Source organism: Stenella coeruleoalba (assembly GCF_951394435.1).
Source record: "Stenella coeruleoalba genome assembly, chromosome: 20".
Classification (NCBI taxonomy): Eukaryota; Metazoa; Chordata; class Mammalia; order Artiodactyla; family Delphinidae; genus Stenella; species Stenella coeruleoalba.
This window is the reverse complement of record NC_137166.1, coordinates 7,652,855-7,665,101: the sequence shown is the minus strand read 5'-3', so window position 1 is coordinate 7,665,101 and position 12,247 is coordinate 7,652,855. Positions and strand designations below refer to the sequence as shown.

General features: G+C 39.0%; 1 protein-coding gene across 4 annotated transcripts in view; it reads right to left on the bottom strand.

Annotated features, from left to right (window-relative positions):
- Positions 1 to 12,247, bottom strand: part of CDYL2 (chromodomain Y like 2) — a 229,254-nt gene that overhangs the window by 176,413 nt on the left and 40,594 nt on the right. The window lies entirely within an intron of this gene.

Below are 12,247 nucleotides of genomic sequence, written 5' to 3'. Positions count from 1 at the left end.
CAACTTCAGGACACTGGTCCACAAGAGACCTCCCAGCTCCACATAATATCAAACGGCGAAAATCTCCCAGAGATCTCCATCTCAACACCAGCACCCAGCTTCACTCAACGACCAGCAAGCTACAGTGCTGGACATCCTATGCCAAACAACTAGCAACACAGAAACACAACCCCACCCATTAGCAGACAGGCTGTCTAAAATCATAGTAAGTCCACAGACACCTCAAAACACACCACCAGATGTGGACCTGCCCACCAGAAAGACAAGATCCAGCCTCATCCACCTGAACACAGGCACTAGTACCCTCCACCAGGAAGCCTACAGAACCCACTGAACCAACCTTAGCCTGGGGACAGACACCAAAAACAATGGGAACTATGAACCTGCAGCCTGCAAAAAGGAGATCCCAAACACAGTAAGTTAAGCAAAATGAGAAGACAGAGAAACACACAGCAGATGAAGGAGCAAGGCAAAAACCCACCACACCTAACAAATGAAGAGGAAATAGGCAGTCTACCTGAAAAAGAATTCAGAATAATGATAGTAAAGATGATCCAAAATCTTGGAAATAGAATAGAGAAAATATAAGAAACATTTAACAAGGACCTAGAAGAACTAAAGATGAAACAAACAATGATGAACAACACAATAAATGAAATGAAAAATACTCTAGAGGGGATCAATAGCAGGATAACTGAGGCAGAAGAACAGATAAGTGACCTGGAAGATAAAATAGTGGAAATAACTACTGCAGAGCAGAATAAAGAAAAAAGAATGAAAAAAACTGAGGACAGTCTCAGAGAACTCTGGGACAACATTAAACGCACCAACATTCGAATTATAGGGGTTCAAGAGGAAGAAGAGAAAAAGAAAGGGACTGAGAAAATATTTGAAGAGACTATACTTGAAAACTTCCTTAATATGGGAAAGGAAATAGTTAATCAAGTCCAGGAAGCACAGAGAGTCCCATACAGGATAAATCCAAGGAGAAATACGCCAAGACACATATTAATCAAACTGTCAAAAATTAAATACAAAGAAAACATATTAAAAGCAGCAAGGGAAAAACAACAAATAACACACAAGGGAATCCCCATAAGGTTAAGAGCTGATCTTTCAGCAGAAACTCTGTAAGACAGAAGGGACTGGCAGGACATATTTAACGTGATGAAGGAGAAAAACCTGCAGCCAAGATTACTCTATCCAGCAAGGATCTCATTCAGATTTGATGGAGAAATTAAAACCTTTACACACAAGCAAAAGCTGAGAGAGTTCAGCACCACCAAACCAGCTCTACAACAACTGCTAAAGGAACTTCTCTAGGCAAGAAACACAAGAGAAGGAAAAGACCTACAATAACGAACCAAAAACAATTAAGAAAATGGGAATAGGAACATACATATCTATAATTACCTTAAATGTAAATGGACTAAATGCTCCCACCAAAAGACACAGATTGGCTGAATGGATACAAAAACAAAACCCATATATACACTGTCTACAAGAGACCCACTTCAGACCTAGAGACACATACAAACTGAAACTAAGGGGATGGAAAAAGATACTTCATGCAAATGGAAACCAAAAGAAAGCTGGAGTAGCAATTCTCATATCAGACAAAATAGACTTTAAAATAAAGACTGTATTAGACGAGACAAAGAAGGACACTACATAATGACCAAGGGATCGATTCAAGAAGAAGATATAACAATTGCAAATATTTATGCACCCAACATAGGAGCACCTCAATATATAAGGCAAATACTAACAGCCATAAAAGGGGAAATCGACAGTAACGCATTCATAGTAGGGGACTTTAACACCCCACTTTCACCAATGGACAGACCATCCAAAATGAAAATAAATGAGGAAACACAAGCTTTAAATGATACATTCAACAAGATGGACTTAATTGATATTTATAGGACATTCCATCCAAAAACAACAGAATACACATTTTTCTCAAGTGCTCGTGGAACATTCTCCAGGATAGATCATATCTTGGGTCACAAATCAAGCCTTGGTAAATTTAAGAAAACTGAAATTGTATCAAGTATCTTTTCCAACCACAACGCCATGAGACTAGATATCAATTACAGGAAAAGATCTGTAAAAAATACAAACTCATGGAGGCTAAACAATACATTACGTAATAACGAAGTGATCACTGAAGAAATCAAAGAGGATATTTAAAAATACCTAGAAACAAATGACAATGGAGACACGACGACCCAAAACTGCAAAAGCAGTTCTAAGAGGGAAGTTTAGAGCAATACAATCCTACCTTAAGAAACAGGAAACATCTCAAATAAAAAGCCTAACCTTGCACCTAAAGCAATTAGAGAAAGAAGAACAAAAAAAACCCAAAGTTAGCAGAAGGAAAGAAATCATAAAAATCAGATCAGAAATAAATGAAAAAGAAATGAAGGAAACGACAGCAAAGATCAATAAAACTAAAAGCTGGTTCTTTGAGAAGATAAACAAAATTGATAAACCATTAGCCAGACTCATCAAGAAAAAAAGGGAGAAGACTCAAATCAATAGAATTAGAAATGAAAAAGGAGAAGTAACAACAGACACTGCAGAAATACAAAGGATCATGAGAGATTACTACAAGCAACTCTATGCCAATAAAATGGACAACCTGGAAGAAATGGTCAAATTCTTAGAAATGCACAATCTGCCAAGACTAAATCAGGAAGAAATAGAAAATATGAACAGACCAGTCACGAGAACTGAAATTGAAACTGTGATTAAAAATCTTCCAACAAAGAAAAGCCCAGGACCAGATGGCTTCACAGGCGAATTCTATCAAACATTTGGAGAAGAGCTAACACCTATCCTTCTCAAACTCTTCCAAAATATAGCAGAGGGAGGAACACTCCCAAACTCATTCTACGAGGCCACCATCACCCTGATACCAAAACCAGACAAGAATATCACAAAGAAAGAAAACTACAGGCCAATATCACTGATGAACATATATGCAAAAATCCTCAACAAAATACTAGCAAACAGAATCCAACAGCACATTAAAAGGATCATACACCATGATCCAGTGGGGTTTATTCCAGGAATGCAAGGATTCTTCAATATATGCAAATCAATCAACGTGATACACCATATTAACAAATTGAAGGAGAAAAACCATACGATTATCTCAATAGATGCAGAGAAAGCTTTTGACAAAATTCAACACCCATTTATGATAAAAACCCTGCAGAAAGTAGGCATAGAGGGAACTTTTCTCAACATAATAAAGGCCATATATGACAAACCCACAGCCAACATCGTCCTCAATGGTGAAAAACTGAAAGCATTTCCACTAAGATCAGGAACAAGACAAGGTTGCCCACTCTCACCACTCTTATTCAGCATAGTTTTGGGAGTTTTAGCCACAGCAATCAGAGAAGAAAAGGAAATAAAAGGAATCCAAATCGGAAAAGAAGAAGTAAAGTTGTCACTGTTTGCAGATGACATGATACTATACATAGAGAATCCTGAAGATGCTACCTGAAAACTACTGGAGCTAATCAATGAATTTGGTAAAGTAGCAGGATACAAAATTAATGCACAGAAATCTCTGGCATTCCTATACACTAATGATGAAAAATCTGAAAGTGAAATCAAGAAAACACTCCCATTTACCATTGCAACAAAAAGAATAAAATATCTAGGAATAAACTTACCTAAGGAGACAAAAGACCTGTATGCAGAAAATTATAAGACACTGATGAAAGAAATTAAGGATGATACAAATAGATGGAGAGATATACCATGTTCTTGGATTGGAAGAATCAACATTGTGAAAATGACTCTACTACCCAAAGCAATCTACAGATTCAATGCAATCTCTATCAAACTACCACTGGCATTTTTCACAGAACTAAAACAAAAAATTTCCCAATTTGTATGGAAGCACAAAAGACCCCGAATAGCCAAAGCAATCTTGAGAACGAAAAACGGAGCTGGAGGAATCAGGTTCCCTGACTTCAGACTATACTACAAAGCTACAGTAATCAAGACAGTATGGTACTGGCACAAAAACAGAAAGATAGATCAATGCAACAGGATAGAAAGCCCAGAGATAAACCCACGCACATATGGTCACCTTATCTTTGATAAAGGAGGCAGGAATGTACAGTGGAGAAAGAACAGCCTCTTCAATAAGTGGTGCTGGGAAAACTGGACAGCTACATGTAAAAGTATGAGATTAGATCACTCCCTAACACCATACACAAAAATAAGCTCAAAATATATAAGGCCAGAATTATATATTTTATATATAAAATATATAATAAATATAAGGCCAGAAACTATCAAACTCTTAGAGGAAAACATAGGCAGGACACTCTATGACATAAATCACAGCAAGATCCTTTTTGATCCACCTCCTAGAGAAATGGAAATAAAAACAAAAATAAACAAATGGGACCTAATGAAACTTCAAAGCTTTTGCACAACAAAGGAAACCATAAACAAGACAAAAAGACAACCCTCAGAATGGGAGAAAATATTTGCAAATGAAGCAACTGACAAAGGATTAATCTCCAAAATTTACAAGCAGCTCATGCAGCTCAATAACAACCCAATCCAAAAATGGGCAGAAGACCTATATAGACATTTCTCCAAAGAAGATATACGGACTGCCAACAAACACATGAAAGAATGCTCAACATCATTAATCATTAGAGAAATGCAAATCAAAACTACAATGAGATATCATCTCACGCCAGTCAGAATGGCCATCGTCAAAAAATCTAGAAACAATAAATGCTGGAGAGGGTGTGGAGAAAAGGGAACACTCTTGCACTGCTGGTGGGAATGTGAATTGGTACAGCCACTATGGAGAACAGTATGGAGGTTCCTTAAAAAACTACAAATGTAACTACCATATGACCCAGCAATCCCACTACTGGGCATATACCCTGCGAAAACCATAATTCAAAAAGAGTCATGTACCAAAATGTTCACTGCAGATCTATTTACAATAGCCCGGAGATGGAAACAACCTAAGTGCCCATCTTCGGATGAATGGATAAAGAAGATGAAGAAGAAGATCCATAAAGTGTGGCCTCTCGTGACCAGGAATAATATTGTAGAAAAGGGCAGTCCAGTGTCAGCCCACATGGCTCCAGGGCTTGTCTGAGGCATGACCCTGGACAAGTCACTTAGCCCTTCTAGTAATACTTGCTTCCCTTATCTGTACACCAGAGATGATAAGAGCCCCCCATCAGGGAGGACTCGGCAGGGGAATCCACATGGAGAACTGGCATAGACTGAGAGCAATAAATTACTATGGTGAGATTGTAAACTTCATTTGGGAGTGTGATGGAGTTTGGCCCTCTTTCCTCCCAAGTATTCATCAACTGGGGAATCAACAGGCCCCCAGAAGACCCTCCTGCAGCAAGGAAAAGCAGGGTCTCAGATGGGAAGGTAGACACTGCCTCATGGGTGAGAAGCCCATATGACTTCCCAAGAGAAGTATCCTCAGAACTTCACTCCTGAACTTGGGCAGTGGCCCAGCAACACCACCTGCACTTCCGGTGAGTGGAGGGGTTGGTAAGGGGCTCGGGCTTCTGCCCTTGCTTCCTCTCTCAAGTCTTGGTTCCCTCACCTGCACTCTATTTAATGCATGGAGGTATTTTAAGATGGCAAAATACGTAAAATGCCTGACATTTCCTGGTTGCTCAGCAAGCATCAGTACACTTCTGTGTGTCAGCAGGGATGCTTGGAGACTGCTTGCATTTGGAGAGTGGAGGGAACTGTGAATTCTTACCCACTTAATCTACCAAGGAGTCTGGGCATCTCAGATCTATGGGAGGATGAATAGGAAGGGCTTCCTGGCCGCCTCAACCCTGAGTCCTCACACAGGAAAAGGAGAAATCACTGGGGGACCAGAGACCACACTCAACACTTCACTATTTGTGTACAGAGACCTGGCATCTGTGGGGAATGACTTTTAATAGCTACAACCAATAAAAGGCATAGCTGCCCTTGATGGACAAAAGGGCCAATAAAGAATCCGACCATATCTATCAAAAGTCCAGAAAATATTCTTACTTTTGACCTGCTAATCCTGCTTCTACAAACCTATCCTATAATTTGAGATACAGCGAGATGCAAAATATTCATCACAGAGTTATAAAGAAATTATAAACACATAAATGAAACCCTCGGCCATTTAGAAAAAGTTCTCTTAAATAATTATTGGGTAAGTGGATAAAGAGATTAAAATATAAATTAGTTCAAAAATAGCAATAATGATAATATGACATAGACCACCCTAGACGAGATATGGCCAAAACTGTAATTGTAAGAAAATTATTAAAAGTTTTATTATTAAACAAGAAAGTATAAAATTAAATGCACCAACAATCCAATTCAAGAAGTTAGGAAAAAAAACAAAATAAAACCTAAGTAAAACAGAATCACAGCATTAATAAGGTGAAAAGCAGAAAAAAACTATAAACAGCAGTAGAATTCAAGAGCTGGTTCTCTAAAAAACACTACTATAAACAAAAACTACCACCAGCAGACAAACCTCTATATGGTCTAATTAAAGAAAATAATGAGAAAACAAAAATAGACACAATAAAGAATGAAAAAGGGTAAAAATATGGCAGCAATTCAAAAATGACAGGAAATTATTTAAGAATTAATCAATTTTAAAATTCTCAATGAGATAGAGGGTTTCCTGGAAATTTTTAAGTGAACACAATTGACTTAATAAGAATCCAGAACATCAAATTAAGCAAACGCTGTAGATGAATTTGAAAAGGCTGCTGAAGAATACTCTCAGAAGCTTTATAAAATGTTCCTGATGCAGTAAAAAAAAAAAAAAAAAAAAAAAAAAAAAGGAACATGTCCTCAGTTATTTTATGACATTTAGTGACCTTGACAGAAAAATTTGATTCACACACAAACACAGAAACTAAAACTAAAGCTACAGCCAGTATCACTTAGGAATATAATATTTTTGAAATCCACAAACATAATAAAATAAAATATACCTCTATCAGCAAGGATTTGTCCCCCCAAAAACATGAATGCACTAATAAATCATACTAATTAGTGGAAAAAAAGCACATGATCTCAGTCATTTTTAAAAGGCATCTGATACTCATTTCCAGGTTTTAAAATACAGCAAACTAGGACCAGAAGAACATTCTTCGTCTTAGTTTAAGACTAACCAGCCAACATCAAACTTAAGGTGAAGTAATACAGGCATTCCCATTAAAGTCATGGGTAAGGCTCCTATCACAACTGTATTTAACATTGGTAAACAAAACAAGTAAAAGAAATAAGAGCTTCCATTATCAGGAAGGAGAGAAACTGACCATTATTTGCTTAAAACTGAACTCAAGAACGTAAGAGAATTAAGCAGGAGACCATGATAACTCTTAACATGGCAGGTTATAAAATAAGTATTCAGTAACCAATAATTTACCCTATAAAATTAATAAACAATATAATAAAGATGTATTCTCAATAACAAAAACAAAACTGAACAGAACATAGCTAAGAAAAAAAGGACCAAGAAATATGTAAAATTCACATGAAGAAAAAAAAAAATTACTGAAAGATACAAATGAGATCTGCACCAATTAGAGACATAAGCCAATTGGCCTATTAGTAAATAAGAAAGTTCTTCCCAAGCTCAATAATAAATATTTAATTTATTATTCTAATCCCAGCTACTAAGATTTTATTTGACTTGAAAATTGACCCCATAAATTCACATGGAAGATAACTGGGCTAGTATAGTCAATAAAATTTTGAAACATAAGAATAAAAGCATTATACAATTATGTGTAAATATATAATGTTTATATTTTAATATTATATAATTAAATAACATAATATATTAAAGTAATGTTATACATAATTAAATATAATATTATTCTATAATTACTACAATAAGTATTAAAAATTGTTAAGTAAAGCAAACGAAGTTTAGTCCTAAATAATGTGACTTTCTGGCAAGCCCTTCAAAATGAACTGGCCTCAAATGTGTACTCTCAGGTTAATTGAATGATTTTAACCCATATACCGGGGCTTCCCTGGTGGCGCAGTGGTTAAGAATCCGCCTGCAAATGCAGGGGACACCGGTTTGTGCCCCGGTCTGGGAAGATCCCACATGCCACGGAGCAACTAGGCCCGTGAGCCACAACTACTGAGCCTGCGCGTCTGGAGCCTGTGCTCCACAACGGGAGAGGCCGCGACAGTGAGAGGCCCGCGCACCGCGATGAAGAGTGGCCCCCACTCGCCACAACTGGAGAAAGCCCTTGCACAGAAACGAAGACCCAACACAGACAAAAATAATAAAAAATAAATAAATAACCCATATACCAACTGAATACTATCACATTTTAAAATAACATGCTACAAGGATGGCCAAAACAATAAATCATAATCATTATAAATAGAGGAGTACTTCTGTCATGATGGTTATGAGCACATCAATCAAATTATTCTTTTTGATATTGGATGGTATTTGCTGCTTGTGTGGATAAGAGGGAGTTACAACCTACCCTCCTCTAGAAGGTGGCAAAACAGACCACACTCCCGAGTGTGAAAGGGTACTTGGAAGCAAATGCATAACTATAAAGACACAGTTGCAGGGGAGTAACTGCATTGAGAAAAGAAATAAACACACAAACTTAGAATAACAACAAATTCAGGAACTGCACAAACCACTTCGAGTCTAACCACACAACTGCAAAAGTTTCCCTAAGACCAGGAAACTATCGGGGGAATTCTAAGATTCCCTGAAACATGTGGAAAAATCTTGAACTATTTTTTTTTTTCCTTTGAGGTCCTGTCATAAATTCTAGGAGAAATGACTCAGATGATTTGGAAATTACTAGAGTTACTAGAATTACTAGAAATTACTGTCTTCGGGTAAGTTAACTGTAGCAGCACGAAGACTGTTTAGAGATTACTGCTCTAACCTGAAGGCATATTTCATTTTAAGGAAAAGGTGAAAATCTAGAATTATAAATGTGGTGTCACTGTTCACTTTACGAAGATGGCTTGCTACAGGGCTCCTTTAAAAATAGCAGGCTGCCCTCATGCAATTACGTTATTATCCAACTTGGGAATGCGTTCATCTATTGTTACAGACAAGGCACACCTAAGTGAAAACTTAATAGCATTTGTCCCTAAGAAAGCATCCTGCTTTCTTAGAGGAAGTGCATTGCCTCTGGTATGTTAAAAACAGTGTTAAAATAGTTGTACTCCTTGCAGCGTCTTCTCACCTAGGGTCTATGATTGGAGGGAGAATAAAAATCTTACGAGCTACATAGATCACTAACTACAACTCTGGGTATTTCATCTATTATAGATTCAGGAAGAATGACAGGTGAGCAAGAAGACACAGGAGTGACCAATTACTAGAGCCATATTCTTAAAATTATAGAAACTTGGGGCTGGACTCAATCCAATGACAAGTTCTCCCTCAAAAGTTTAAAAGACTCATTGAGAACATGTGCTTCTGTGGACTTAATGCACAAGTGTGACAAAGTGAATTAACTCGGCAGGTGAAAGTAATGGGAACCAAATGGACCATGCCATATAGACTTTTCTTTCTTTTGTATTAAAGGTTATACTCCATTTATACTTATTGTAAAATACTGCCTACATTTCCCGTGTTGAGCAATAAATCCTTGTAGCTTATTTCATACCTAATAGATTTTTAAATTGAGATGGCTCAGTCCAAAAAACGAAAGAAGGTACAGCGATATCAGCATCACAAAGGAGCTTGTTAGGGCTTCCCTGGTGGCGCAGTGGTTGAGAGTCCGCCTGCCGATGCAGGGGACACGGGTTCGTGCCCCGGTCCGGGAAGATCCCACATGCTGCGGAGCAGCTGGGCCCGTGAGCCATGGCCGCTGAGCCTGCGAGTCCGGGGCCTGTGCTCCGCAACGGGAGAGGCCACAGCAGTGAGAGGCCCGCGTACCGCAAAAAACAACAACAACAACAACAAAAAAAAAAATATACACACAAAGAGCTTAATAAGGAGCCTAATGTTCATGGTGGTGGTTTTGACGGTTATCGGTTTTAATTGCTGTCATCTTTACCAGAGCCCTCAAAACCCTCCCCCACACATATCTGAATCACCTGTGGAACGTCTATAACTAGCCCATACAGAGACTACCCCCCTTGCCAATGCTGATTCCGGGTCTGGGGTGAGGCTGGGGACACCGTAGTTTATAAAACCCCACAGGTGATTGAGATGTGTGCCTCCTTTTTAGAACCCGAACTTCAGGAAAGCAGATTTAAAACAGTTTGAGATTCAAAGGCTACGTCTGTGGTCCAGGGATGCTAAGAAGAAAGGCGGCTCAAAGGAACTTCAAAAGAGCCCCCAGAGTGAAACTCTGACTATGCAGGGGCAGAGGGTCCCAACAAAGAGAAAGAATTTAGTACCTAGGGAAGAATGTGACCACAGGGAGGGCCTGGGCTCCACAGACACATGAGGCAAAGGCAGGAGGAGAAGAAAGTGACTAGGTCAAAAACGGCGGGCGACGCTAAGACCCAGAACTCACAGCTGCAGAGCTGCTGGCCACCATCAAGTCATTCAGACCAAAACCCGACTCCGGAAGGATGCTCCGCCATTTAGAAGAGATGTTACAGTCGCATTACACGAAACTACATTTGATCCTCGTCATTCAGATCCCGTATTTGCGAATTCTCCTACTCACTAAAATTCATTTCTAACCCCCAAAATCAATACCCAGGGGACTTCGTGGTCATTCAAGGACACACACACAGAGCAGGGACAATTGAATCATCCAACTAGCCCATACCCAGCTGAGACTGAACAAGAGCACGTTCTTCCTTCCTGTTTCAGCTCCCATACTGCAAACAAGTGTGCCTTTTCCCGTCTATTTAGTGCCATGCTTTATCATTTTTGTGCTTTTTGTTGGTGATTTAGCTGTTTAAAATAGCCCCAAACACGGTGCTGGAGGGCTGCCTAGTGGCCCTAAGCTGAGAAGGCTACTGGGGCAGAAAACACGTGTGTTACATTAGCTTCCTTCAGGCGTGAGTTTATAGTGCCGCTGGCACGCCTTCAACGTTAATGAATCAATATTATGTATTAAATAAGGTGTCTCTGAACAGAAGCACACATAAAACGAGGTTATGTACTGTGACAAGAGGCTCACAATTCTAAACTCTACGTTTCCCCAAGGAAATGGTTCAGTACAGCCATCCCTCAGTATCCTGGAGGGTGGGGTGTGGCAGGGGTGGGAGTGGGTTCCAGGACCTCCCTCGGATACCGAAATCTGCTGATGCGCAAGTCCCTGATGTAAAATGGCACGGTATTTGCATGCAAGCTAGGCATCTCCTCCTGCATCCTTTAAGTCATCTCTAGGTTACCTCTAATACCTCATACCTAATACAATGTAAGTGCAGCGCAAAGAGTTGTAAATACAACGTAAATGCTATGTAAAGAGTCGCTGGTACAAGGCAAAACTCACGTTTTGCTTTTGGAAACTTGCTGGAATTCTGCCCCCCCTCCCCGCCCCTCAATATTTTCCATCCGCAGTTGGTTGAATCTGTGGATACAGAACCCATGGATATAGAGGAGCCTAGCGTACTGGCAAATCCCATGTTCACAGGGACTTTATAAAGCACGTAACTGTCGTTACTAACAAGCACGGCAAATCATGAGAATCAACTGTAGCTACTCAAGAAGTATTGGCTTGGCCAAAAAGCTTGTGCAGTTCATGAATATGTCGTTCAATAAAGTTCTTGGTGAAAATGAAAAATGTGTCTTCTATTTTTACTTAAAACCGAACGAACTTTTGGGCCAACCCAATAATTTCTTTCCACCATTCCAACAAAGAAAGGGTAAAAGAAAGAGAAGGGAACTTTAAAAGTTTCACATCTCTGAACTCAGATTAGTTACAATCTGGAGTTCCAAAATAATGCAAGTCCATTCATTGAACAAATATTCGCAGAGGCATAATGCGGGATGCCCCTCCTAGGGATAGTGGTGAAGATGAACAAAAGTCCCTACCCTCAAGGAGCTTACATCCTACTGGGATACCATAAATAAGTCGATTTTCTTTTAAGGAAATATATAGTATGTCAAAGAGTGTTAAGAACTAGGGGAAAAGACAAAATAGGGAAGAAGGTATAAAATAAGAGAGGGGTGTTGAATATGAAATAGGGTACCCAGGAAAAGCAGTGGGGAAATCAGAGATGTAGAAAAGGGAGCTAATATTGAAAAGAACAAGACAAGATA